The 24,974-nt window shown below is 37.9% G+C and overlaps 1 long non-coding RNA gene across 2 annotated transcripts in view; it reads right to left on the minus strand.

Moving 5' to 3' along the window:
- Positions 1-24,974, minus strand: part of LOC142068540 (uncharacterized) — a 149,780-nt gene that overhangs the window by 72,437 nt on the left and 52,369 nt on the right. For both annotated transcript variants that reach the window (XR_012664367.1, XR_012664366.1), the window contains exon 2: positions 19,487-19,524. This is a non-coding gene — a long non-coding RNA (uncharacterized LOC142068540). The remainder of the gene's footprint in view (positions 1-19,486; positions 19,525-24,974) is intronic.

Here is a 24,974-nt window from a genome sequence, read left to right on the forward strand (position 1 = left end):
AAGATGAAGAATCACATACCAAATAGACAAATTGGGCTAGATTCTCAGTCCCATTAGTTTCAGAGTAGCAGCCGTGTTAGTCTGTATCCGCAAAAAGAAAAGGAGTACTTGTGGCACCTTAGAGACTAACAAATTTATTTGAGCATAAGCTTTCGTGAGCTACAGCTCACTTCATCGGACACATTCATGGAAAATACAGTGGGGAGATTTATATACACAGAGAACATGAAACAATGGGTGTTACCATACACACTGTAAGGAGAGTGATCACTTAAGGTGAGCTATTACCAGCAGGAGAGTGGGGTGGGGGAAATCTTTTTGTAGTGATAATCACGGTGGGCCATTTCCAGCAGTTGACAAGAACCGTTGGGGGTGGGGGGAAAATAAACATGGGGAAATAGTTTTACTTTGAGTAATGACCCATCCACTCCCAGTCCTCATTCAAGCCTAAGTTAATTGTATCCAGTTTGCAAATTAATTCCAATTCAGCAGTCTCTCGTTGGAGTCTGTTTTTGAAGTTTTTTTGTTGAAGAATTGCCACTTTTAGGTCTGTAATTGAATGACCAGGGAGACTGAAGTGTTCTCCGACTGGTTTTTGAATGTTATTATTCTTGATGTCTGATTTGTGTCCATTTATTCTTTTATGTAGAGACTGTCCAGTTTGGCCAATGTACATGGCAGAGGGGCATTGCTGGCACATGATGGCATATATCACATTGGTAGATGTGTAGGTGAATGAGTCTCTGATAGTGTGGCTGATGTGATTAGGCCCTATGATGGTGTCCCCTGAATAAATGGACACAAATCAGCCGTCAAGATTATCACTTACAAAAGGTTCCCCCCTCCGCCCCTCCCCACCCCGCTCTCCTGCTGGTAATAGCTCGCCTTACCTGATCAGGTAATGAGGGAGGCAACCTAGTGACAGAGGATGTGGAAAAAGCTAATGTACTCAATGCTTTTTTTGCCTCTGTCTTCACTAACAAGGTCAGCTCCCAGACTGCTGCGCTGGGCATCGCAAAATGGGGAAGAGATGGCCAGCCCTCTGTGGAGATAGAGGTGGTTAGGAACTATTTAGAAAAGCTGGATGTGCACAAGTCCATGGGGCCGGACGAGTTGCATCCGAGAGTGCTGAAGGAATTGGCGGCTGTGATTGCAGAGCCATTGGCCATTATCTTTGAAAACTCGTGGCGAACCGGGGAAGTCCCGGATGACTGGAAAAAGGCTAATGTAGTGCCAATCTTTAAAAAAGGGAAGAAGGAGGATCCTGGGAACTACAGGCCAGTCAGCCTCACCTCAGTCCCTGGAAAAATCATGGAGCAGGTCCTCAAAGAATCAATCCTGAAGCACTTGCATGAGAGGAAGGTGATCAGGAACAGCCAGCATGGATTCACCAAGGGAAGGTCATGCCTGACTAATCTAATCGCCTTTTATGATGAGATTACTGGTTCTGTGGATGAAGGGAAAGCAGTGGATGTATTGTTTCTTGACTTTAGCAAAGCTTTTGACACGGTCTCCCACAGTATTCTTGTCAGCAAGTTAAGGAAGTATGGGCTGGATGAATGCACTATAAGGTGGGTAGAAAGCTGGCTAGATTGTCGGGCTCAACGGGTAGTGATCAATGGCTCCATGTCTAGTTGGCAGCCGGTATCAAGTGGAGTGCCCCAAGGGTTGGTCCTGGGGCCGGTTTTGTTCAATATCTTCATAAATGATCTGGAGGATGGTGTGGATTGCACTCTCAGCAAATTTGCGGATGATACTAAACTGGGAGGAGTGGTAGATACGCTGGAGGGGAGGGATAGGATACAGAAGGACCTAGACAAATTGGAGGATTGGGCCAAAAGAAATCTGATGAGGTTCAATAAGGATAAGTGCAGGGTCCTGCACTTAGGACGGAAGAACCCAATGCACCGCTACAGACTAGGGACCGAATGGCTAGGCAGCAGTTCTGCGGAAAAGGACCTAGGGGTGACAGTGGACGAGAAGCTGGATATGAGTCAGCAGTGTGCCCTTGTTGCCAAGAAGGCCAATGGCATTTTGGGATGTATAAGTAGGGGCATAGCGAGCAGATCAAGGGATGTGATCGTTCCCCTCTATTCGACATTGGTGAGGCCTCATCTGGAGTACTGTGTCCAGTTTTGGGCCCCACACTACAAGAAGGATGTGGATAAATTGGAGAGAGTCCAGCGAAGGACAACAAAAATGATTAGGGGTCTAGAACACATGACTTATGAGGAGAGGCTGAGGGAGCTGGGATTGTTTAGCCTGCAGAAGAGAAGAATGAGGGGGGATTTGATAGCTGCTTTCAACTACCTGAAAGGGGGTTCCAAAGAGGATGGCTCTAGACTGTTCTCAATGGTAGCAGATGACAGAACGAGGAGTAATGGTCTCAAGTTGCAGTGGGGGAGGTTTAGATTGGATATTAGGAAAAACTTTTTCACTAAGAGGGTGGTGAAACACTGGAATGCGTTACCTAGGGAGGTGGTAGAATCTCCTTCCTTAGAGGTTTTTAAGGTCAGGCTTGACAAAGCCCTGGCTGGGATGATTTAACTGGGAATTGGTCCTGCTTCGAGCAGGGGGTTGGTCTAGATGACCTTCTGGGGTCCCTTCCAACCCTGATATTCTATGATTCTATGATCACTCTCGTTACAGTGTGTATACTAACACCCATTGTTTCATGTTCTCTGTGTATATAAATGTCCCCACTGTATGTTCCACTGAATGCATCCGATGAAGTGAGCTGTAGCTCACAAAAGCTTATGCTCAAATAAATTTGTTAGTCTCTAAGGTGCCACAATTCCCACTAATCTGTTTTGTGCCACTCCAGTTGGGCCCTAAATCAGGTCCAGATAAATGAGCCTTCCAGACAAATGTCACCCAAAAGTTTAAAAAGAGTTGGCTGGAGAGTTCTCTGAGCCTTTGCTGTTAATTTTTAATGCATCTTGGAAAACGGGGGAAGTTGGCCAGCATTTTGCCAGAATTTATCAGGGTAAATGGGATGACCTGAATAAATATGGGCTGGTTTGTTTGACATTTGCTCAGGCAAAATAATGGAAAGGGTATTACAGGACTAAAATCAATAAAGGAAAGATGGAAATATAATTAAAGCTAATCATCACATTTTAATGAAAAATAGTTCTCATCACATGATCTTGATGAGCTCTTTGACAATATTATGTTTGTTTAATAAAGGTAATTGTGTTAGTGTAATATACCTACAGTGAAATCCTGGTCTCATGGAAGTCTATGGCAAAACTCCCAAATGGAGCCAAGATTTTGGCCCTCAACCTAGTACCACCTGATATTCTAATTAAAAATCCATATTAAATTGACTAAAATAGATAGATCTAAATGGGAAGCCAACATATCAGAGTGGTTCTGTTCCCAATGCTACTCCATATTTTTAACAATGGTCTGGAAGCAAATGTAAAAATTATTCCCAATAAAACTTTCACATGACAAAGACTGGTGGAGAGGTAAATAATGAGGAAGACATGTCTTGCACACCTCAGTGTGAACTAAATGCATTTTAATTCGGCCAAAGGCAAAGTCATACTTCTAGGGACAAAGAATATCGCTATCTGGATTTGGTATCCATGTTTTTAAATGATGTTGAAAAATTTGAGATGGTTCAGAAAAGAGCTATGAGATTCATTTGAGGTTTGAAAGACATGCCTACAATGAGATACTTAAGGAGCTTATTCTGTTAAGATTATCAAAGAAATGGTTAAGAAGTGATTTGATCACAATATGTAAGTACCTACAACAGAGAGAAGATTTCTGATACCACAGGGCTTTGTAGGCAAAGGCATAACAGGAATTCAGTGGCTGGTAGTTGAAGCTGCAAAAATTTAAACTGGATGTAGTGGGCCAATTTTTAAATTAGCAAGGATAATTAGCTATTGGAGCAGTTTACCAAGGGATTTTGTAAATTCTCAATCGCTTCAAGTTTTTAAGTCAGGACTAGGTGTTTTTCTAAAATATATATTTTTGTTCAACTACAGGTTATTGGGTTTGATGCAGAAATTACTGTGTGAAGTTCTCATCTATAGCATAGGCCATCGAAGATTACCATATCTCTAACCCTATCTCTTCTGGTCTTTAAATCTATGAATAGCTCAATGAAGATGTCTGCCCCATGTGCAACAACAGCCCTAAAAGGAGGTACAGTTCCAAACACAAAAACTTGTTTGCAAAAACACGAGTTAAGGCAAGGTGCTCACAATAGAGTGCTTAACAAAGCATGTAAAAGCAAGAGAACGAATAATAAGCACATCACAAATTTTACATTGCCCACAAATGACTAGACTAAGTCTTTACATCTCAGCTTTTGTAAGGGGAAGTGGACTGCTCTGCCACCACAGGGGAAGCGTGGGGAAAGAACTGTGAGATCGTTTCTTGTGGCAGGGAGGAGAGTAATTTGTTACAGCCCTTTATAGGACACAGCAAGTCTTGCTTATAACAAAGAAACACATTCTTATCTAGTAAAAGAAAAGGCATGCTTCACCCCAACACAACCACCTTAACACGAAGACCTGGGGTCAGAGAGTTTTTAAAAAGCATTTTTTTTTAGCTTTATTTCAGTATCTGAATATTTTCTCTTTAAGAGAGACAGTTAAATGGGAAATATCACTTAATGCATTTATTGACATATAGCAGCATTTTTGGTAAAGTTATAATTTCAGTTTCTCAAGAATAACTTTTATATTATTTAATAGAAAAAGTGTACAATGCTGTTGATTTGTACACTGTTACTGTTATTTTTATTTTACAGGAGCACCTACCAACCCCAGTCAGGTTTCTGGGTTCCAGTGTGCTAGGCCCTGTACAACTCAGTTGAACACAAAGACAGTGCCCCACAGAGCTCACAATCTATGTTTATTGTTTGTAGTGTTGTTGAAGCCGTGTTGGTCCCAGGATGTTAGAGAGAGACAAACTGGGTGAGATAATATCTTTTACTGGACCGAGTTATATTCGTGAAAGAGACAAGCTTTGGCACTTACACAGAGCTCTTCTCTTCTTCTTTGAGGTAAAACATGAGCTCTTCCCTTTGTAAGCTCGAAAGCTTGTCTCTCTCACCAACAGAAGTTGGTTCAATGAAAGATATTACCTCACCCACCTTGTTTCCCTAATCTAGGGAAGACGCAGCAGATAGATAAACGGACAAATGGGGATGGGCTGGAGGACAGATACCTGTAAAGATGGGTCTATTCACATATATTAGCAGTAGGCCGTGGAGTTGTAGCCATGTCAGTCCCCGGACATTAGAGAGACAAAATGGGTGAGGTAATATCTTTTATTGGACCAACTCCTATTGGTGAGAGAGACCAGCTTTCAAGCCACACAGAGCTTTTCCTCAGGTAGAGTTCTGTGTAAGCTTGAAAGCTTGTTTCTCTTACCAACAGAAGTTGGTCCAATAAAAGGTATTACTTCATTCACCTTGTGTGATGTTATTGTCATGAACTCGGACCGTATAGATCGTTTTTGCAACCAAAGTCCTGTAGTGGCACCAAATCTTGTATAAAGGGGGTCAAATAAGGTGTTCAAGACAAGATTATGGTTTGCTGATTATGATTATGCTATCTGTATATGTGTATTGTTTTTGTATTTAAAGTTATAAGTATTGGCTGTATACTGTCTGTAGTTCAAACTTGTTCTATGCTTCTGGGTGACACCCCAGACAAGTTGGTGTCAGCTCTGCCTAGCCTGCTTGATGGCCCATTTAGGACCATCAGCTATACAACTGACCCATTGAGAGAAGGCAGATAACACCTTGTGACTCAGCAAGGCATGCAGGGACCTGCCTATGGACAGAACTCTGAGGTTTTTCCATGCCATGTGATGGACAGCTTCTCTTTGGGACAAGGAAAGCAGAGATCACATGGCAAGAGACTATAAAAAGCTGCTGCAGCTCCTCCATCTAGGCTTCAATCCTGCTTCTTACCTCTGGAAGGACTTTGCTACAAACTTGAAGCTCTAAACAAAGGAATGAATGACTCATCCCAGCTGTGGATGTACTCCAGAGACTTGATTTGAACCTGCAGTTTATTCCATCACTGCTACAAGCCTGAACCAAGAACTTTGCCATTACCCTGTGTAATTGATTCCACTTAACCAATTCTAGTGTTCATCTATATCTTTTTCCTTTTACGAATAAACCTTTAGATTTTAGATTCTAAAGGATTGGCAACAGCGTGATTTGTGGGTAAGATCTAATTTGTATATTAACCTGGGTCTGGGACTTCATCCTTTGGGATCGATAGAACCTTTTTTCTTTTCTTCTGGGGCATTGGTTTTCATAACCATTTGTCCCGATAACAAGTGGCACTGGTGGTGATACTTGGAAACTGGAGTGTCTAAGGGAATTGATTGTGTGACTTGTGGTTAGCCAGTGGGGTAAAACCAAAGTCTTCTCTGTTTGGCTGGTTTGGTTTGCCTTGGTGTGCAAAGGAACACCAGCCTTGGGCTATAATTGCCCTGCTTTAAGCAATTTGTCCTGAATTGGCACTTTCAGTTGGGTCCCGCCAGAACCAGCATTGTTACACCTTGTCTCTCTACATTAGTTGTGGTTAGAACTAGTATGGTCACAAGTTTAGTGGACTTGCCCTTGAGACTGACCAGTATGTCTTCAGTGTATATGGAGCTCATCTTGGTTTTTCTTATTCAAAGACATTTTGTTTGTATTTTGCAATTTTATGTGAAGGAAATATATTTATTTAGGGTAAGAGCTAAGGAGGTTGTGTTGTGATAAACTAAGCATTCATACTTGATAAGAATAATGTGTTTGTTTATGTGGGAGGTATACATTTTATGTCTCTTAACTATTCATTTTCTTGCTTTTAAGTACATGGATTAAATGATGTGATAGGTGACTACATTGTTGTCACTTAGCAACCAGCGCTCATTTTTGCAAAGAAGTTTTTGTTTTTTAATTTCACAGGAGTTCTTTTGTTTTTGTTTTTAATATCTTTTCTTTTTCCTTTTCAGGAAGTAAGTAAAGACACAGTGTTCTACATTTTAAAGAAATGGGACTGGATGTGTTACCTAATTATTAAAGGACTGAATAACTGCTCACTCAGGGCCTGAACCAAGGCTATTGAAGTAAACTGATGGTCTCCCATTCATTTCAATGGGCTTTGGATCAGGCCCTCAATGCACAACTGACAAGACATGCAGGCATCTAAACTAAGCCATAAATATGGCATGGGGCTATTCAAAGGGTCTTGTATCTTGCTGGATACTTTTGAGTTTAAGAAAGAGTAGTTTGGGTTCTTTGGGCAACATTAAATAATTGAGAGTCTGGTTATATATAATTATTATATTATTCAACCCAGAAGTGATTAGTGTATGATATATTGATTTATATAGTTATAAATGCAACATAAGGTACTGTCTAACAAGTTGGTAGGTAGGTTTTCTTAGGAAACAGTAAGAACTGGTAAACTACTTCTTACCCTGGATACCTTCCCGGCAGTTTGGAGCTCCATGTTATAGAAGCCTCGGCAGAAGCTGGGGCTTTATATTACTTGGGATGGGATTAGGAAATGTGACTTTGAGTCCCGTTGTCCTCTTGTTGCAGGTCTTGTGTGTGTGTGTGTGTGTTGGTCACAGTAAGGGCCTTAGGCACATGGGTGAGAAGTTACTCACCCATGTACTCCCACCAACATAAGGCTAGCATGATCTGACCACAAGGAAATGTTGTACTAAATGGAACGGATTCGTTACCTGGTCTGTTTGCAGCTTATGTGAGTTAAATGGGGGTTATATTTAAATGGAAAGAAAGATTTTAACTTCCTTGAGGTGGTAGTTGGAGTAATTTCCTCATGAGAAGAGCAGAGATGAACAGCCAAAACTGCCTCTTGCAACAGAGCTCAGGTAGTGCCGGAGGGTGAAAACAGAGCAGAGAGGAGCCTAGTTCTAGCAGTAGGCTCAAAACCAGAAGAATAAAGGACTGTTTGTCTTGAAGAATAACCGTTAATTCTTTAAATTGGTAGCAATCATTTATTTGTGTTCATTTTTAATTTTGAAAGTCAACAGACAATCTATATAAGTCTTTGATGGCTCTTCAGTAAGACACGTACAATCAGCAATGAGCAAATCAGTTTGGCTAGTTGAGCCCAAACTCAATCCAAACTTTATCTGAACCTTTTTTAAGGTTTAAAAGGTTTAATTACATTTTTTAAAATCATGTAGGCCTGATGCTTCCTAGTCAGTGGGACCAAAAGCTGAAATATAAAATTACTGTGAGAGCAGATATTTCTGGCCCATTGTTTCTTAATATTTTCACTTCTTCCATCAGTGCATCCCCCTCATCATTTACCTCATCATTAACATTAATGTGACTAGCATAAAACTTCATTTTTGCCCTTCATGTCAATTTCTCATATTAAAATGTACAATCTTTAGTTGCTCTGTTAATTTAGCCAGATACCCACTTATGTGGGGCTTGGACCTGCAGCCACTGAACTCAATGAGAGCACTGCTATTGATTTCTATGGGTGAAGGATCAGGCCCATGGCCTTCATCATGGAGCTGCTCCCTGGTAATGATGGCATTATCTTTTCCACTATGCTGTACCTTCTACTCATTAAGCTGATATTTCCCTTTCTAGGACAGCTTATTTTATTCACTCCCTAATCTTGCAATATAGTTTCTCAACCAGATTTATCCCCATTAGCTTAACTAGCTTCTCACTTCAGTGTTTCACTATAACCCTGCTCTTTTGTCCATTAAGTAGCCATACCCACTTCATGCATTACCAGATTGTAATTACAAACTGAAACTTTGCACACATAACTTAGGAACACCCGGACATGCTGTGAACTTAATTACATCAGGGACAAAAAATAAGATACTTAGCAGAAAATAAAAGCAGTTGTAGAAAATAAAGTACAAAAACGTTATTTTACAGCCATGGAGAAATATAAACAACATCCACATGAAACAGACTGACACCAACAGTCAGAGAGGAGACAGTTATCAGGGAAAGTGTTCAGAGATCAACATAGTGCTGGTGTATATTAAGCAAATTCAGTGACCAAATTTGTGTGTTGTGATCCATTACCAGAAACAGAGACATTTCCCTAAACTCAAGGGACTTTGATAATTCACTTGACTAAAGCTCCTGTGAGCCCTTCTGGAAAAAATAAAACAGAAAAGTGCAGCATATAAGGACTAAGCAGTTGCACAAACAGAAATAGAGTTTATTGGGATATGAGATGGTACTGGCTTATTATACATGCCAGAATGTTGCTTTTTTAAAATCTCATTGACTTGGCCAAAGGAAAGAGCAATGGAAATGAAAGACAGCAGACCAGACAAACTACAAAGGGCAATTCCACAATTATTTTATTATTCAACTTAAGGCAGTCCATGAAAACAGTCTGTAAGTTCAACCAAGGATATATGAAAAGCAAAACAAGGTCATTATTGTGTCTATAGGAAAGAAAATCCTTGCAAACAAAAACAAAAGTAGTAAAGTGTTAAATTATTCATAAAACCAAACACTTTGCAAAAACATACTTACTGTGAACTGCATATGGATATCTCATTTTATGACTGGAAATGGATCTTAAATCTCCAGAAAACATTTTCATACCATAATCTTTAAATTCAAAGCAATATTGAAAAGAATTGTGTGAAGATCAATAAATAAGTATAATTATTGAAATCTCTATTTAGTTTAGTTTATGTTTAGTTTATGACTAAAAACATTGACTTGCACAGTCTGGAAGCCTGAAGGCATTACAGCACCATTAGAAGATATTTCTATTTTATAATGTCTCAAAGCTCTATAAAAAATGAAGAACTTTAAATAAAAATGATGATGCTCTTACTGACAGAAAATGAAACTTGAATAGCTTGCTTGTTATGAATATAAATTACAGTGAAATGAAAGTTTGTTTCCTACAGAATATTACCTAGATGGGAAAGAAAGGGGTGTTACTCAGAGAAAAAGGGATTACAGAGTGGAGTCCTGTTTCCAATATAGTATGTGTCTGTTAGGATATAATATGCACATTTTGGTTTGCAAATTCTTCACTTAGTTACATCCATGAAGCCTATATTTTAATATGCTTTCAATTTCAATATATCACAGATGGTTTAGCATATATCATCAACCTAGAACATGATCCAAAGCCCACTGAAGTCAATAGGAAACTTTCCATTGACTTATGTGTTTTTGGATGAGACCACTAATTCTCAATTGTCCCCTACCTTATCTAAGTCTATATTATACCAGTACAAAGTGGGTACAGAATGCTACCATTTTCATTTAATCACATTTTAACCCACTTTCACAGGTGTATGTGACTACATAAAGTGCAAGGCAGAGGAGAATTAGGCCCATTATGTGTAAAAAAAATTGATGTTTGTAAATGTAATATGTTTGTAATATGTGATATTACCATCAATCTCACAACATTTGGATACTCAGCTGAGGACAGATTTGGGATTTCAAATTAGGGGCTTTTAATGTTTTATTTGGGGGGGTCATTCATTATTTTGGTTTGTAAATTACAATCTGGTAATAATGCACAAAGCAGGAATGACTGACTACTTATTGGAATGTATTTGGACAAAAGAGCAGGTTTTCAGAATACAATATAAGCACAAAATCGGGGAACTAGGCATACAAACGTGTGCATGCAAAGCTTAAAATTATTCCCAGAGGTTCAACTGAAGCACCTAATGCAAATGCCAATCATGATTTAAGTTTTTGCTGATGTGCTTCTGCATGCTTAAAGCCCTAATTGTTTCAGCGCTTGGAGTTAGCACTTTCCAGCTGAACTAAGAGATCTCCAGATGCAAATACCTTGATTAGGTATAGAAACTAGACAGAGCAGTTCTATACAGCTGTCGTGCACTGAATATATTATTTATGATTGAAAATACTACCGTCAAGTATGTACAAAGTGCCTAAGTGATTTAGAAGCACACAATATCTTGACTTTCAAAGATTCTTATGGAATGCCCACAATTTGCTATGCATTCTGCATCTCCACTGACTCTGGACAGGCAACATTTCTGTGTACAAGCAACACATACGGATTTAAAAATTTAGCTTGAAAACTCCCCATTCCTGTTTTCTGGTTTAATTAGATGGGAAAGCTACAGCTCTCTAAATGTGGACAAAATTCTTAATGATTTTTGAATTAGAAAACTTATTGTATATGCTTCAGAGGAAATTATGATCAAGTTTTGTGTATTGCACACTGTAAACTATATTGATTATACTTTAAAACGTTTAATTACTTATTGCATGTTTTATTATAATGTACATAATTTCAGTATAGTACATGATGGATGTACTCTAAGATGAATCCTGCCCCTAATTTTGCCATAAATGTAAACAGTATTTCATTATTTGTGATGCAGCCATTTAAATGATGTTAGTGTTCATCTTGTGCTAATGGGCATATCTTCTGCCTTCTGATTCTTCTTGCTAAAGGAAAGTTATTTTTGTTTAGATGTGGTGTCATTAGCTTTTGGTTTCTCAGGTTACATTTTCCTTTCTCTTCAGTGCACATTCTTCAAGGATTTAGGTTGTATGCCTGAAGATTGAAAGTTGTTGTCAGGTAGTCAGTATAACTGTACACAATCATTTTAGTCATTAACATCCACATGTTGGCCAAAAGGTTCCAAACTCCCTATAGAATCTGCATGTTGTGTCTTGCCTCATCGGGACCTGATCCTGCAAGGTGCTCAAGCAGTTTAGCTCCGATCCAACAAACCATTTCTGCATGTGCTTAACTTTTAGCATGAGTAGTGCCACAAAGCTACTGCTCGTATGCTGAACGATAAGTACATGTCTTAGTACTTTGCCGGATCAGTACCAAAGGGGTCATCACCTTATGATTAATTATGAGAATTAGTTAATGTTTACACAGTGTTTTGAAGAGGTACAAGGGCCTGATCCTTTGCCTACTGAAGCTATTAGTAGCTCTTCCACTACTTCAGGAGGTGTTGGCCAAGGCCACAAGTAGATAGAAGAGATGAAGGGGAGCAAAATGTTTTGCTTCTCACAAGACACATGTAAAGGATTTAGGTTTATTATCTGATAGAAACTTGACTTTAAGTATGCCATTACTTAAAGCAGGTATATCAATGTGAAGGCATAAACACACAAATAGTCTTGCCTGCAAAGACCAGTCACATGTGATTCATATTTACATTGGATGATCTTCTGTCCATACTTCATGTTTATTTATAATTACAAACTAGTGATCGAATGTCATCTAGATTTGGGGATACATACATTTTGCAGGAGACCAATAAAGAAAACGTAAAATTTTGTGTATTCTAAATTCTTTGCTCATTCCCTCACTTTTCCTAATTTACATGAATATGTTGAGCAATACAATGAGTTATAGGATGGGGTTATTTTATTTTGCAAAACTTGATTTAAATCAATTAAACAATGTTAGTTTTATATTTACATAGTCAAGCCACACTATAAATCATTGGTGAATATTTTACAGTATACCACATCAGCAGTATGTTCCAAAAATCCTGGCACTATGACTAAAATATATAGACTTGAAAGCTCTAAAATTGTAGTTTCATTACATTTTCTGTATGTAATATGCATTTTGAAGAAGGTTGTAAATCAAATTATAATGGAAGCTAATTTTTCATTGTTTACAAACAGCCTCAGAGCTTCAAAGTGCAAGACTGACATCATAAATGAGAATTCAGCACAGTTCTTGTATTATTATATTATTATTAGAAAGCTATGCCTGAAGAAAATAAGTATTTTAGATATTGTTGGTTGGGGAAAAAAGCAGGTTTATATTACTGTAGTTTAAACAGGATAACCTGTTCTCTCAAAGACTGCCAGAATCCATTAATACCACCCCCATTTGATAAATACAATACTACTGACCACAGATCCTTAAGAAAAGTGTCAAGTGGGATAAAACAGAATTGACCTGATTGTAATAGACACTTAACATCTAGCATGGATGTATCTTCTGAAAGAAGGAACGTTATCCACTGAATTTTCGTGACATTCCAAAATGGCCACCAGTTCTGCTAAGTGAACATTGGTGGTTCTTAAACTGAAAGTGACATCAGAAATAAATTGTTTAATTCAAAACATTCTATGTTTTGAAATTATTTGTTTTCAATATTTTGGAATGTAATGAAAGTATTTTAGCTGGATCTCTCTTACTAATAAGTGACCTCAAATATAGTTATAAATATCTGTTCATTCCTTATTAGTAGAACATTGAAACTAGGGCTGTTGATTAATCGCAGTTAACTCACACTATTAACTCAAAAAAAGTAACTGTGATTAATAGCACTGTTAAACAATAGAATACCAATTGAAATTTATTAAAATATTTTGGATGTTTTTCTACATTTTCAAATATATTGACTTCTATTATGACACAGAATACAAAGTGTACAGTGCTCATTTTTATCATTTTTACAGTGAAAATATTTGAAATAAAAAACAACAAAGAAATAGTATTTTTAATTCACCTTATACAAGTACTGTAGTGCAATCTCTTTATCGTGAAAGTGTAACTTACAAATGTAGATTTATTTTTTGTTACATAACTGCACTGCTCTGCTTTCTATCATTATCAAGTAGAACCCCTCATCAGCATGGACCCATGTCTTCTGGAATGGTGGTTGAAGCATGAAGGGACATATGAATCTTTTGCGCATCCGGCACCTAAATATCTTGAGACGCTGGCTACAACTTTGCCATGTGAATACCTGTTCTCACTTTCAGGTGACATTGTAAAGAAGAAGCGGGCAGCACTATCTCCTGCAAATTGTAACCAAACTTCTTTGAGCGATTGGCTGAAGTAGGACTGAGTGGACTTGTAAACTCTGAAGTTTTACTTTTTTTTAATGCAGTTATTTTTTGTACATAATTCTACATTTGTAAGTTCAGCTTTCATGATAAAGAGATTGCACTGCAGTACTTGTATGAGGTGAATTGAAAAATACTTTCTTTTGTTTTTTACAGTGCAAATATTTTTAAACAAAATAAATGTAAAGTGAGCACTGTACACTTTGTATTCTGTGCTGTAATTGAAATCAATATATTTGAAAATGTAGAAAACATCCAAAAATATTTAAATATATGATTTTCTATTATTGTTTAAGAGCACGTTTAATCACGATTAATTTTTTTAATTGCTTGGCAGCCCTAATTGTAACTATATCTTCAAAATCTAATCAGTTTATCTTTCTGCAATACCAACACAAATTGGTTCTGAATTTCATTTAATGTTATTGTCATGTCAAGATTTAAGGCATATTTTGTAAATATTTAAGCAATCTCATGTTCTAATAAAATTTTCTATTACTATAACCCCACTTTTTGAGTTTTTAAACTGTAATATTTGCAGGTTTGCATGCTGTTTGCAGGTCAGTACAAATGAGTCTATAAATAAACATGGAAATCAAACATGTTCTGTTTTTGTGTCTAATAAATCTGTATGCTTAGATTTTCAGATACTATTTACCTATCTATTCATAACTCAAATAGTTACAGTATTTCCTCTTAAAATTTAACCTTCTCCGAACCTCTTCTGGCTTTAAACATTTAATTTTGCATGATTGTGCCCAATTAAGCTATTTTGGTTTTCATTGCTTTATGAATATTGTTCTATGAAAAGTCAAACAGAAGGATAGTCTTCTATATTTAACAGCAGCCTTTAGTTGAAACCTTATCACATGTTTTCTGTACTTCACAGAACACTTTATCATCATAGTATACAACAGTTGCTTGTGCGGGCTATTTTTGATCATCAGTGTATAAATCTTGGTGCATAAATTTTAAATGGGTCCACTCCTGACAATCCCTGCAGCATTCTGATAAATCATTTTTTTTTTGTTTGTTACAGTATAAATTTACAGATTTAGAAGAAAAGAAGAATAAAATGGGAAAGGTTTTATTAAAGGATGTATTCATTTTAATAAGGAAGCTACATTATAAGCAAACACTAACCATTTATTACTACCATTCTTATTCACTGACATGATTTTTAGCAGATAGCCTGTTTCATATTACACAAAAAAAAAAGTTGTAAAAGGCTTCCAAACCAAAAGACATGAAACTACTGTTTAATTCACTGAACCTAAGTATCCATCTTCATCAGCTAATTTTATTCGATTAGTATGCACCCAATAATTAAATACATTAGAATTACATTACATGAACAAATCAGAATATAAATAGTTTCATCAAATAATCTGCTGAATTAAATGAAGTGAAACGTGTAAATAGATTTTAATTCAGAAACAGTTGATATTCCTGTATTTAATACCTGCTTGATAGAAGGGTGGAAATGATTCCCGAATCACATTGGACGAAATTCCCCCTTGAGCAGAGAGCTGAACAGACCTTTCCTGCCACTTAAGCCCCACACTTCCTGAGGACTGTGAATGGAAAATCCATGAGGAGGGGTTTCTGCACCCCTGGCATGCCACCAAGGAACATGCTGTCAGCCCAGAATAGGCTGGTTAGAGTAGAGGAAATTGCCCTTGAAGCCCCTCGCAAGTAGCATAGGACAACAGTCTCTTCTCCAGCCTTAAAATGGAGTAGCAGGCATAGAGGGGTTACATTGCAGTCACCATATTTTGGCGATAGGTTGGGGAAAGTAAGTTCCATACCATCCCCCATCTCCTGGGTATTCTGATGACAGGTTACATCTACAATAGACATTTCCCTCTAATATATCTCATTGTTGCAGCTGCATGGATACAGCTGCACCAATTCTAGCAACAGTAGAAAGTTTTAGGACAAATATCACTAGTACAGGCACAGCCACAGAGAAAAAAGGAGGTAAAGTTTCCATGTAACAATGTATTGACTGAGATTTAAATATGCAATTCCTCAGAAGTTCTTAATTAGTAATGCCATATGAGAGAAAATGAAATACTGTGGACGTGATCATTTACCAGTTATAGCAAAGGGAATAAGAGAAGTATAGTAAGTTCAGCTGATGGAACTCTGCAGATAATATCATGTATTATACTTGATGGAGGGGGGGGTAGGAGAGAGAGAGAGAGTGTGTGTGTGAGAGAATAAAAGGGCTTGATTCTCATTTACACTAATGCCACTTTACGCCATTCTGGCAGTGCAAACTGACATTAGTGGTGTGACTGTGATTTATCCCTATTTTAAGGGCTTCTTATACTGGCAGAGTGATATAAGGTGGCCTTAATAAAGTGAGAATCGGACAAAACTTTTGGTTGTTTGCAGCTGTTGGTGGTTATCACCAGCTATTTTTCCTTTGTTTCTCTCCATCTTCCTTAACAGGACTAGTTAGCTATCAGTTAGTGCAAGCTGTAATTTTCCTTAATTTCTTATTCTTTCCCAGCCATAGGGATCTATTTTTGATTGTGATGGAGTAAGCATAATTTTATGGTTAGTAAAGTACTTTTTCCTTTTCTAGATAGAACTGCAGGAGTGAGGTACAAACATGGCAGAATTTGGATTACCTATCAATACATATTGCTTTTTGAAATACTTTCATTCACCAACTATGTAGATATCTTATAATGGTGAACTCCAGGATGTAGAAACAATAGGCTATAGAATTTTTCACCTTTACACAGTTAGCTGAAATCCAGTGTAGATTCCTAGTGACAAAACTGTTATCATATAATGGCTATTTTTGATCAATGCGAAATAACTTGTTAGTCTCAAACCAGCTCCTACTGGACATGTGTCTAACATCACAAACCATTGAATATATTGACTCCTTTGTTTGAGTTCTCAGGGGAAAAATAATCACTGAAGTCAATGGAACAACTCACTTGCTTGTAGTTAGGCAAGTGCTGAAGTACCTTGCTGAACTGGGCTTAAATAAATAAGAAAGCTATTGAGGCATTCATCCCAGGGCAAAGATTGTGGCAGAGTAATGGGGCAATATGAGGAAGCTTGTACTACTGCTATATATGAATAAGTTGAAGACTTCTGCCTCTGGGGCTAACAACAATGAATTCACTTAGTATGTGTCTACACTAGAAAAACTAGTGCCTATATAGCAGTGCATTTACACTGATGCTGAGCAATTAGTGTAGACCAGTGGCTCTCAACCTTTCCAGACTACTGTACCCCTTCCAGGAGTCCGATTTGCCTTGCGTATCCCCAAGTTTCACCTCACTTAAAAACTACTTGCTTACAAAATCAGACATAAAAATACAAAAGTGTCACACCACACTATTAGTGAAAAATAGCTTACTTTCTAATTTTTACCATAAAATTATAAAATAAATCAATTTGAATATAAATATTGTACTTACATTTCAGTGTGTAGTAGTTAGAGAAGTATAAACAAGTCATTGTCTGTACGAAATTTTATTTTCTACTGACTTTGCTAGTGCTTTTTATGTAGCCTGTTGTAAGACTAGACAAATATCTAGAAGAGTTGATGTACCTTCTGGAAGACCTCTGCCTACCCTCGGGATATGTGTACCTCTTGTTGAGAGCCACTATTCTAGACGAACTCAGGCTTTTTTTTACCACTCTGTCATGAAATTCCGCTCAGGTGCAATGCAGCAGAAGGAAATAAAGGGAAAAGTCAGCACTATGAGAACAGCTGACTATCTGCAGCCCACCAGCAAGTACTGTGCAGGGAGCCGCCATGCCACTCCACCACTTTATTCGCTCCTTGAAGCTTCATGGTTTTCTGTGAAGAACTGCATCCCAGAAACCATTTGCACGAACAGCATTTCCGAAACACTGTGTTAACTGTTTCAGTCTTTTCTCGGTGTTTCAAAGTGATTTTTTCCTATAGAACTAACTTTAGCAGGAGGTTTTGGGAGCAATTGCAAGTGTGCTGTCCTGGGCTGTTCAGGGCAGGATTTCCAGAGGTCAAATGACATTATCTTTCATATCATTGATACTGCCTGTGGAGCTGCGACAGTGGCTGCATTTTCTGTACTATGGAGTATCTCACAGTCGGGAAACTGTTCTCCAGTGGTTCCCCCACTTATAAACTTCTAACCTGTCCACTCCTCAATCCCTTGTTACTTTTCCCTTGGTGTCACCATGCCTCAATAGGTCACAGCTGAGCGTACCAGATTCAGAACAAACTGCTGAGAAACAGGGCAGACTCACCCCAGACTGGTGGTTATTCTATCATTAGATTATACCAAGTCAGTAACAAAAGTAAACTTCTGTCTCACCACACTAGTTAACAAGAAGTCAGAGATGCAGCCTCCTTAGGCATTCCAGCCCTTATCTCACCACCCAGTCACTGGATTCTATGATGAGTAGTTATTAAAAACCAATTTCATCACATATATGGTCCTTCTAATTTCAAGAGATCAGTCACTTAGCCAGTCAATACATAACTCAGATCTTACCCAATAATCATGCTGCTGCCAATCCTTTAGTAACTAAAATTTAAAGGATTATTAATAAAAGAAAGGAAGAAGAGAGTTAAAAATGGTTAATAGATCTTATACCTACAATAATTGCAAAGTCCTTATATCAGGTCTGTAGCAGTGATGCTATAGACCATTGGCTTGTAAAGTCTCCTTGGTAACTTCCAAAAGATTGGAAGGTCCAAAGTTCAATACGCTCCTTTTAGCTGTCAATCAACAGTTCAGAGAATCAAGGCAGAAAAGAGGCCAAATAGAGATATCTCAGAGGTCTTTTATACACTTTGCCAGGTGCCTGGAAATTTATGGGCTCAAACACAGGTCACAACCTCTGTTTGTGGAAAGTTACTGCTCTAAGATAGAGTACAGGGTCACATGAGTATACTGCATGTCCTTACATGCTTTGATGACTCACAGTGGCAGCTATTGCCCATATCTGTGCTGAAGCATCCGCAGGAAGGCTATCTAGGCGGAGCAAGTTTTTTCTGTGGCCCATTGTTAGAGCAAAGTGTCTTTAATAGGCCATCAAGCTTAAATAGTCCATTCAGAAAGGCTGGCTAGACTGAATGCAAACTACCCTAGGGGTGTTACCCCAGGAACAAACACATTTGAGATATAGATACAAAGGCAATATTCATAACTTCTCATACAGTGATGATACATAGATTTACACAGGATAATCTTATTTAGTCCATCAAAGCTTTTCCATTGACACCTGACATGATATATTTTGTACAAGATTTGTTGTAATTTTCTAATGTCTTATATCAATTATATCAATGATATAAATGGTCATATTTCAATCATACAGCATCACACTTGGTCTTTTAGTTCTAGTTCTTTATTTTTTCTTTGATATGTTAACTATCGGTTGTGAAGAATCCAAGTGTTGTACGATTATTTCTGTCTTAGTGGTCTCTGTCTGCTATTATAAGATTACATGCTTTCTTAACTGACTGGCTCCTTCCTGGCTTCTCTCTGGACTCAGTTCTCAGGTCTAGTGAAGCTATACTTATTTGAGGATGCATTGCGGGGTGACAATTTGACACTAGGCTTTCAGATCTAACCCCCTATCCAGGGACCAGTACACTTGGCTGTGGTATGACTTCTTGTGTGAAAGAAAATTACTCACCCACTATTGACGAATACAGGAAACTCCAGTGTAGTCCCCTGAAAAAGAGGAAACAATCTTTAAAGCTATAGAAGTCAATCTCTAATGAAACTATTGCAAACTGGATATGTGATACTCTACTTAAGTAAAAACATATTCAAATGATAAACTGTGGAGTGATATCATTTTTTACCTACAGCTCTTGAGTCAGAGGTAATAAAATAAGGACTTCACATTTTAAAATTGGAATCAGAGAACAACCCCCATCTTGAATCCAATAAACCCAGTTGTATTGGGGAATTCTAGTCAAGTGATGCAGGTAAAGCTTAGATAGCTGGTGTTTCAAAAGATGGCTGGTACCAATCTATGAACTACAAGACCTGGGGGGAAATTATTAGCATAGTTTTCCAAGTTCTTAAACTGTTTATTTTTTAAAAAAATCTACCTCTAAGTAATGATCTGAGATTTTAGGTTCCAGACAATTCAGATTATAAATACATTTTCTTTTCCAGTTAGTGTAATTAAAATTATTCACATCATTTAACAAAAAGGGTCTCTATTATTTTGTAGTATGATAAGACACACAAGTATCTAATCCACCAAAAAGTGTAGAGTAATTTTTATATAAATCATAATTGTACCAAGTTACAAACTTTTTAGCCTTCCATCTACCCCCTCAAATTAAGTTGGAAACAAGTGTATTATCCAATGGCATCAAGGAGAGGTTATAGTAATAAGTATCAATCATTCTTTTTTATTTTACAAAGATGGGATCCATATTAAGTTAAATCTATTCAACAGAGAAATGGGCTAGGCTACCTACCAAACTACCATATGTTTATAATGCTTTGATTCTTTTGGCTATTTTATTGTACAAAAAACCTTATTTTAATGTTATACTGAATGTTACACACTCAATATATAATTGCAGCCTTTATAATAAGCATTTCAATGTAATCTGTTATTGCTTAATAATAATTAACAATGTATTTTAATTGATAATAATATACAATGCATCAGCTCATCTGTAGGAAAAGTACCAACAAGACATAAGAGTGTGGGATAGTTAATGACACTAAAGATGACTGAATTGTTCATGTAAATACATTTTATCACTGCCTTGTGTGCCCAAGGATAGAAGGATATTAGATTATCACTTAATTAGTACTTTGGTGACTATTACAGCTAGACGTGGCCCTAATATTTCACATATGAAGTGTCCCTTTCACAAAGTGATATTCTATCATTCTTTCTGGGATTGGTTCTTCAGCTGGAGGTCAGTGCAATGAGCTTCATTACCTGTACGTCTATTATTAGATTATTACATTTTGGGGCAGTGGCACTATTTGTTCTGGAAGACAGGTAGCACACTTTGGGTGGCATAAATATAAAAGTATTAACCATCTCAATTGCTGAAGACAGAGCTTCTTAATCTGGTTAATATAGATGTGATAAAATATTCAGGAATCACCGATCTAACTGCACAGTTCAAGATGACAAGATCATGTTTTAGCTTTATTCTGAAAATACTGATAAGAGAGCCCCATGATGATTTCTACTCTAACATGACCCATGCAATTAGGGTTGCAAACCCTCCAGGATTGCCCTGGAGTCTCCAAGAATTAACAAATTAATCTTTCATTAAAGATTATGTTATGTGATGAAACCTCTAGGAATACATTGAGTTTAAATTGGCAACCCTAATAACCATGGCCCTCCATTGATTTACAAAAAACAAAACAGGAAGGCAGGCAAATGGAGCACGCTTCTGTGCAAAACCCTCCCAGCCATAACCCATGAAAAACTACAGGCATACATAGCAACTATAAAGGAATCCAGAAGAAACTTCCACTCCAACACAACTGAATCAGACCAAGCTAGACCAGAAGAATTATTTTATACAGTAAACTGGGCAATTGACCTAGAATCCCACCATCTGCCCCCAAGAGCCAAGTCATGTTCGGCGTAAAAAATTCCCACCACAATTTCCCACAAAATCAGAGCAAAACTTACAGAGACAAAAGAAACTAGACTCAAATTTGGAATGATTCCCAGCCCACCTTGTTTGATGGAGTTTGGCCTAGTCACCCAATCAAGAGCCAAGGAGACTCTAAGGGATGTCTGACTCACCACCTGCAAACATAATCCCTGTCCTCCATAGCTCCATGAAGTATAATGAGGATCTTATCCCTCTCCTTGATAAGGGAGATCATTGATGCCCTTTTCAAAGAAGGTGACCTACCAGATATCCTTAAAAATGCAATAGTCTAGCTCATCTTGAAGAAATCTGCGCTTAACATCAGCAACCTTATCACTAACAGCATGTCTTCTCTCAACACTATGGACAGCCTTCTCCTGGTAGGGATAAGCTGACCAACCTCTGATACTGCTAGATCTTTCTGCAGCCTTCACCACCACTGGTGCTGACGACAAATGTACAAAATCTTTAAATAGGACAGCACAATGCTGGATTTTCTCATTCCTATAATGAGTACCCACTCCTTGTCATCCAGATCCCTACCATATGGAGTCCCACATGGTTCAATACTTTTAACTCCTGCAATATTTCTTTTTCCATGAAAGTAACCCCCACTATCAACAAAATGCATCAATACTCAGAAGAAGTTAGCCCATTTAAAATAGATGTGATGTTGGTAGAAAAAATAAAATAGAATTTTATAGAATTTGCCAATATGCTAACATAATTGACAATCAAGGGCATCAAACCAGACTGTCAATGTGGATCAAAGCCATGGTGTTTTGTTGGATGCCTCACTACTCCTAGACCTGCATATTGCCACATTTGGAAGAGCCAAATTCTTTCATCTTTGTTGGGCAGGAAGATCAGCTGAGAACATAATTATGTTAAATCATGGTTTTGTAATCTGCATTGGGGCTGCTGTAACTCATTTTGGTAGGTATTGGATACAATCATTACTAGGTGGTGGAAGCTGGTACAGTATGCAGCAGTACACCTTTCTACACACAGACCACATATGTGGCCTCCCATTTGCTTCAAAGAAGAGTTCAAAGACATGAGCCAACTTAAACTATAAGGTACTTGATGGGTTAAGGTCTAGCTACTTCAGAGAATACTTTACACTTCCTCCTGGACTTCTGAACAGACCCAGGGTCCAACTGTCAGACACTGGGACAGACCACTGTCTATACCCAGGAACTCCGGGTGTATATTACTTGGCAAAAAAAAAAAAAAGAAACTCATACTGAGCCCAAGTTGCACAGTGTTCAGATTAAGGAGTAAAATGAAAGTTTATGATAAAGTCCTTGCCACAATAAACAGATTAAAAAAGAAAGTTTGCACCTTCCCATCTGTCCTGAAAGGTGGGAAGAAAACCACTGTTTTGTTGGGAGATTTTAGCATTTTATAAAATCCTTAGATTGTAGAAAGTTATACAAATCTATTGCAGAGATGTCACTCCTGATATTAGGAGGTATTTCACAGCTTGTGCATTACCTGCTCACACAGATAAATGGTGAATAAATTTAGAATGATCTCTGTGGTGATAACTGACAGTTAATTCTGCGTGTGGCCATGAGGTGATCTTGGTCCTTTTCAGACTGACTATATGGCAATAGTTTCTGGCTGAAGTTGTGAACTAGTCAGAAGCTAGTTGTGAGTCTGAGGATAAGTATGCCCCTCTAGAGTATAAAAATCTAACCCAACTTCTTCATGGTCTTTGTGAGGGCTCATAGTCAAGACAATGAATTTCCAATTTGTGCTTAAATGATGGAAACCCCTCATGTATTGTTCCTAAAAATAGAGCCCAGAGCAATTTGGTGTCAATAACTATTCATTTGACTTCCTTGATGATGGGAAAGGGCTCAGACAGTGTATCATTCATTCTGCTCTAATGAGTATTCCTTCAGCTGACATACAGATTTGTTAGGCATCCAAACCCAAACAACTATTTCCACAAACCAAGTCAGCTGACAGCATTAAAGGATTCAATAAACATCATTATGTTGCTCCATACAAGTTTTTAGCAAAAAGATCATGTCAGTGTTCTGTGATTTGCTTTGAAATTTTCCTTTGCTAGCGGTTAGTTGCAGTTGTCATGTCCTTTAATTGTCATGGCCCAGTGCCATCTCTTCAGATACCAGAGTATCTGTACCAGAGTGCGTGAAGGCAAACTTCAATCGTATATTTAGGGAGATGCAAAAATAGACAACAAAGAGCAAGTTAGATAACTGAATTTATGCACCAAGCTTGTTACTGTGTGCAGACTTGCAACACATGAGGGGTGAATTTCACCCCAGGTGAATGAGGGACATTAAAAGTGACTTTAAGGCTACTAGAGATCATGAAAACCATAGAAAAGGAGGTATGGTTAATCCACATCCACCCCTAGAACAAATATATAGCTGACTCAATATTTTTTCAGATTAAGAAAACCGTTTCCTTGAAAAGGTGTCAGGGTACTGTGAAGATGACCACAACCAAGAAAATTCAGCGAGCAATAGCTTCTCAAGAGTCTGAAAACTTGAAAACTATAATTGGATAAACTGATAGTACATCTTTCTTGAGCTTCATGGCTACATCTGCCTTATATAGGCCTCAGGCAAGCAACTTTGACAGTGGTCTGTATGATGGGCAGTGCAGGGCTGCAACTCTCTAGGAGGAACTTCCTTGGAGAGGTAGAATTCCTTCCATAGCTCCCCAGCATGCTTGGGAGAATGCCTGCTGCTACTCCCTCAAGGTTCTCCAGGACATACAGCATCTAGGCCCTAGATGTGTTCCATCCCGGGGAGTATGGCAGGAGAGACCCCTATGCTCCAGGGATAACTTGTCATGTCTTGCAGTTGGATGAGCATGCAGAGGATGGGAGCTTCTTGCACCCACTCTTCCCCTTTGCACACCCTGAACCAGCTAGGATGAACCTGGCACATAGTGAGAGAGCTGAAGGACTTGTATTCTAATATGTCCTGTATGTTTTTAAAAAATAATTTGAGAATTTTCAAAAGCAGCTTCTTCCTGGATTTGATACATCTTCCTTGGTGTTTACAGAATAACTATTAGGGAAGCAGAAGGTGAATCCATTCTTAATTTGCTGGTTATTTGTTTTTTTGAGAGTATGATGCCGTCAACACCTACAACAACTGGTTATGAATTTATAATTTATTTAGGGCCCTGCAGGTAAATGAATGTGATTTTACTGTCCTCTGTTTAAGAGCAGGAACGTATATTTGTAAATTTCCACAATTTGACTTTAAATATTTTTATATAACTTTTGGCATTTGCTTCCTGAATGACAGAAGGCTGTGGTTACTTTTAAAGGTTAATGGTTGAAAAAGCAGTAAGCAAACACACTGGACTATTTTCTCTCATATTTTCTGGTGTCAGAGAGAGAAATCCATCTGGAATCCTAGAGGTTTGTCTCTGAATTGATTTAGATAAAATCTGACAATCTAACCAGTTTTAGCCCCTTGAGTGCCACATCTGTGGCACACTCATGCTGCAGCTTTTAACTAATTTGACAGGAATAGTTGA

The sequence above is a fragment of the Caretta caretta genome, chromosome 11 (assembly GCF_965140235.1).
Source record: "Caretta caretta isolate rCarCar2 chromosome 11, rCarCar1.hap1, whole genome shotgun sequence".
In the NCBI taxonomy this organism is placed as follows: Eukaryota; Metazoa; Chordata; order Testudines; family Cheloniidae; genus Caretta; species Caretta caretta.